Here is a 6,000-nt window from a genome sequence, read left to right on the forward strand (position 1 = left end):
CACCACGCTGGTCAGTGCGAGTTGATGAAGGCAGAGAGGGAGCATGGACGGGTTTCAGCATCGTGTCGCTGCTGTGTCGGGCAACTGTGAATGTTGATGCACTGCCCTCTGGTGCCCACCAGAAGAACAGCGGTTGTGGTAATTCAGTCACCGAAGTGACATATTGATCAGAAACAGACAGGCACCCATATAGGTTTTACAACATACGCGCGACCCCTCCGTCACGAGCTAAACACCGTGCGTTCTTATCAATTCCAACACTTTCTGTAACTCGTGAGAAGCTCGTGATAGGGAAAAGTGCATGCAGGCTGGAAATAAAGTCAGGGTAATGGTCAGAGGTGTGGACTCGAGTCATGTGACTTGGACTCGAGTCAGACTCGAGTCATGAATTTGATGACTTGCGACTCGACTTGGACTTGCATAACAATGACTTTGTCCCACCTATGAGATGTGGACTCGAGTCATGTGACTTGGACTCGAGTCAGACTCGAGTCATGAATTTAATGACTTGCGACTCGACTTGGACTTGCATAACAATGACTTTGTCCCACCTCTGGTAATGGTACACTACCACAACAAAGGTGATTTCGAGACGCGCAATGCGCGGTGTTGAAGTGTTCTCCCTGTAACGCGGTTGCTTTTGCGCAGATTTAAATTTGCGCGTGTTCGCTCTGATTTCCGTTCTTTTCATTGTCCTCCCCTATTTTATTTTATTTGCTTGGGATTCTGACCCCGTGATATCCGACTGGACATCTGTGATAAATAACTTTATAGCTCGTCGGATTCCTCGAGTATAAATAGCCAGGGGGAACGGACAGCAACTGCTGAGGGGCCGTCCATAAATGACGTCACGCACCTGGGGGGGGGTCAGACATTTGTGACGATGTGTGACGAGGGAGGGGGGGTGTTTGAGAAATGTGACGTCACATCAAAATTCGCAACTTTAAATAAATATGGAATTAAATTTCGATTTAAAGCTTTCGTGACTGCAGGGATTCATCTTGGAATTGTTATAACAACAGTAATTTTGATTAATTTTCATTATTAACTATTTGATTGTTTAAATTTACTAAGGTCACCTTTTATTTATTCCATGAAGGAGCATTTTGCTTCTCCATGGGAGAATGGAGAAGTATGAATTTAGTAAAATTTTTGAATGATTGTTATTAAATATTTAGATTTTAATGATTCTACAAGGGCTTTTCATTACGTGGAATGAATATGTGATTGTTATAAATTGTACTCTCCATTTTGCTTCGTTCTACTACAAAGTTTCAAGTATTTTTTTTATAGTTTGAATTACTTTTAATATTTTATAATTATAAGAGAATTTCAATATCATATTCTGAACATCTGCAGTTTTAGTTAGACGTTGAATATTTTCAAGTGAATTTCTGCTAAATTTAAGCTTTCCAACGCCTTTTTAATACGTGTTTCTCCTACAAAATCAGAGTACAGCGCCACATTAAATACGCACTACAATGACAATAGTTTAAAGCGACTTGAAGCATGTTTTATTTTCAAAATGGAAATATGGTTTGGGGGGGGGGCAGAGCTTTGTGACGTCATATTTGAGGGGGGGGGGTCTGACTTTTTGTGACGCCGTGTGACGAGGGGGGGTCAAAAATCGTCTAAAATCGCGTGACGTCATTTATGGACGGCCCCTGATGCCATCGAATGGATTTCGAAACTCAAACACACAGTCGTGATGTTTTGTCACTTGCTTTTCAAATGGAAAATAAAGTGACAAACGTGGGCTATACAAGTCCAGTAGCACACAGAGAATGTCCAAACACTGTACAAAGACAAGCATGCCTCCTTATAGCCTGAACAGTCTTTTGGGGCAAGTGCTGTCAGCAAGCACCTGTGAAGGCCGGCACGGGACACAAGGAGGTTGGGTGGCCAGCACCACACCCGGCCACCTTTGTCTCCCTAGCGCCGATGTTTACACACCGCACCAGGTACACATTTGAGGCCGAGTCGACCTAGGGGAGGCCCAAGACCAGTTCATATTTGATCGTCACTTGGTCTTGGCCGTGAGCGGGTTTAAAACTCGCAGTGCAGCGCGCTAACCGCTACGCCACCGCTCCCCATCAACACTGTACACACACATAACAACACACAGCGCCTAATCAGCTGTTTTGAGCCACGGCACGTGTGGCGATGTTGGGTCGTTATAGGGAAGTGGCTTCGGCCACGAAGTTCGCAAAACGTGTAACGCGCGTCCACCAAACACTCGACTAATCTCGTGATTGCTCTCCGCACGAATGATTGTGGCATCAGGACACCATTTGATGAACTAACAAAGCACGTCAAGTTATGCGGCAATTAGGGTTATACATACATGTCAATTTTGATTCATGTTGTTTTTTTCTGACTTTATATGAACGAAAAGACACAAATTCGCCAGTTTTCTCATTTAAAATATGTACATTTCAAAATATCACTGTCCTGGTCACAAAAGCAAAGTTTGTGGGGAATGATAGCCATTTTATGTAGTTGTGAGGCATAATCAATTAGGAAATAACACTTCCTACCCAGGAATAAAAAAAATAATTGTTACACAGTGTAATAGATGTATGTACGTTGAACTTATTTCACACAGTACGTAGCCAACCACGCTAATCTGAGATGCGGGGGGAAGAACAAGAAACTAAACACAAAATGTAGTTCTAAATAAATTCCTTTGTTTCTATCCCATCCACCTTCAATAATCAGTGCATATTATCTGTAGTGACCTGTGGAGCAGACACATGGACATTGCAAACGGCAATGGGATACACAAGTTGAAGGGTGCAAAGAAGCCTGGAGTGGAGTACGATCGCATTTCCAGTTAATACTGGTAGGAACGAAGTGAACCAGCCTACAATAGATTATATCGTCCGTCCGTCCGTCCGATGTCCGATTAGGTGTAGCAACATCGCCCCCTACTGCAAACACTTGGCAGGACAATACAAAAACCTTTAGACTCAGTGAGGCTTTCCTGGCTAAACAAGTGTAACATTCCCTTATAATTCCCTGAGATAGTTTTTAATTAAAACATTTAAATTAAAAATTAACTCACAGTGGCCTAAAGCCTACAGCTAGGCCTAAAGCCTAGAACTAGGCCTCAAACTCTCCCTTCGTATCGTACCCCCGCCATTTCATTTTATTATAGCCATTCATTTGTTCGTTCTTACCAGCCCACCCCGCAGGGACCTGTTTTTGTTCAACCAGGTGGCGATAACTCAAGAGACCAGGATGAGTCTCTTTCGCTTGTTTTCTCAAGAAAGCCTCACGGAGTCTCAAGACCTTTTTTCAGGAGGGTCCCTACTGAGTGTTTTTCGCAGGATGGGAGCGATGCTTAGTGGAATCCCAGTTGCATAACTTGCGGGAAATATTTCTATTGCATTTGTTATGTTTGGCCAATACCAGTTACTGCGTGTTTTAATTGCTTCGTATAATTATGAGAGGAAAGCGGAGAGACCAGAGGAAAGCCCGTGCCTGACAGGGGAAGAGCATACAAACCAAGGGTGGCACAGTCGGGTTTTTTACAATCGGGTTTGTCTTTTTATATTAAACCCGATCATCTGAGATTGGGAGAAATCCGGTTTAATGGGTTCTAATTGCACAACCGCACTTCTCAACGATGGGCTTCATCCATTACAAGCTAAGGAACTCACTGGCGCCCACGATTGTGGAGGAGAAGCTCGTGTTCATCACGACCAACCTGCCCGCCGCATTCTACGACTACCCCGTGCCCGACGGCCCCGAGTACGATAGCAGCACCGACGAGGAAGCAGCCTAAGCCTTGGATCAGAGTTTCGTATTCATTAAACCAGGTTTTAATTCCCCGAAATCAGGTTTAATTGTATTATAGAAAAAACCCGATGCCTGCCGCTGGAAAAATCGGGTTTTTTCCACCCATGACGCAAACACGTGCTTGCCACTGTGAGTCACGAGCGTGAACTACTGCGGGCGCCACTCTGCGACTGCTCACTGGAGACGCCTATTGACGAATGGCTGAATTGCAACGCCTATCAGAATCATTACACGATGTAACACGAATCTTGTCCCTGGGTAGGAAGTGTCTTTATTGCTTATGCCTAAAAAGAATAGAAAATGGCTATTGTTCCACAGAAACGTTGCGTTTGTGACCAGGACTTTATGTGAAGGAATGACACAAATGCTCACCGCGTTTTCTCATTGAAAATAAGTACATTTCAAAATATCAGTGTCCTGGTCACAAAAGCAAAGTTTGTGGGGAATAGTAGCCATTTTCTGTACTTTTGAGGTATAAGCAATTAGGAAATAACACTACCCAGGAACAAAAATTACGTTACAGTGTTACCATCAGCACGGTTGACATTTTCGATTTTGGTGGGGTTTTTTTCATTTAAATCTGACCTGCATAGGTCGTAAGGTGCGTCGTTAGGGGCCGTCCATAAATGACGTCACGCACCTGGGGGGGGGGGGTCAGACATTTGTGACGATGTGTGACGAGGGGGGGGGTTTGAGAAATGTGACGTCACATCAAAATGCGCAACTTTAAATATAAACACGCAAAGTGTGCATTACTGTTTGGTTCTTTCGGCAAATTCTAGATTTGAAGCTTTCGTGACTGCAAGGAATCATATTCTTAGGTTTTTTCGGTAAAGTCACGTAGGTAAAACATCAAAATTAATGAAAATAAAATAAAAACAAAAATCACGACGTTTCGGAGGCAACACAAGTCGGTCCCACCTGATGACGGAGACTTGTGTTGCCTCCGAAACGTCGTGATTTTTGTTTTTGTTTTTATTTTATTTTCATTAATTTTGATGTTTTACCTACGTGACTTTACCGAAAAAACCTAAGAATATCTTTCGGCAAAGTCACGTAGATGAAAAATAAAAATAATAAAATGAAATGAATTTAGTTATTTTCATTTTATTTGTCATCTACGTGACTTTACCGAAAGAACCAAAGAGTATGGATCCTTGCATTCACGAAAACTTCAACTCTAGAATGTATTACTGTTGTTACACCTGCAGTGTGTGACTTTACGGAGAGGCGAGGAGCATTAGAACGAGGGAGCATAGAAGTACAGTACTGTAGAGCACAATGGATGTCGTAATACTTTCAGTGTCACGCCAGTAGGCAGGCTTGCTTGAACCAACACTGAACGGGTCAATGGAATGCATTTACAATTGTGTTTTTTCGCTGATGATTTGAGACGAAATATAATTCAGTTCAGTTTATTTATTAATTGACGAACGTCCAAAGATTACGCCTGTAAATATTTTCGAAGAATAATTCACGCCCGCACCAATGCTAATAGGATGACCGCTTGGACATTTTAAATTAAACACTTATTTTGCATTACATGAATGATTCTACGCCGTCGTGAATTCTACGCGACGGCCATAACAGAGTACACGTACTTACTCTTTGGTTTTTTCGGTAAAGTCACGTAGGTAAAAAATTAAAATAAATGAAAACTAAATTAAATCACGACGTTTCGGGCGCAATACAAGCTTCCTTCTTCAGGTGGGGACAACGTAGCGAAATCACAACCCCACCTGAAGAAGGACGCTTGTGTTGCGCCCGAAACGTCGTGATTTAATTGAGTTGTTTTTATAAAAAAAAAAATTACCGACGTGACTTTACCGAAAAAACCAGAGTAAGAATCCTTGCAGTCACGAAAACTTCAAATCTATAAGTAAACGTACTTATTCAGTGTTTTACATTATCTGTGTTTTACATTATCTCTATGTTATATATTATCTCTGTGTTATATTATCTCTGTGTTTAATATTATACTGCAATGCGGAAACGTGAAGAGGTCGTGGCAGCTACAGGAAGCCTTCATCCAGCAGTGGATTAACCACGGCTGACGATGAGGACACCGATGCGGTGGATGACGCATGCGGATCGGCCCCATCCAGCAGTGGATCGAGCAGCGGATCGAGCATGACGATGACGACACCGATGACGCAGCTCGCCGGGGGGGGGGGATGTTGGCCTGTGACGTCACGTCCG

The sequence above is a fragment of the Lampetra fluviatilis genome, chromosome 30 (genome assembly GCF_964198595.1).
Source record: "Lampetra fluviatilis chromosome 30, kcLamFluv1.1, whole genome shotgun sequence".
Lineage (NCBI taxonomy): Eukaryota > Metazoa > Chordata > Hyperoartia > Petromyzontiformes > Petromyzontidae > Lampetra > Lampetra fluviatilis.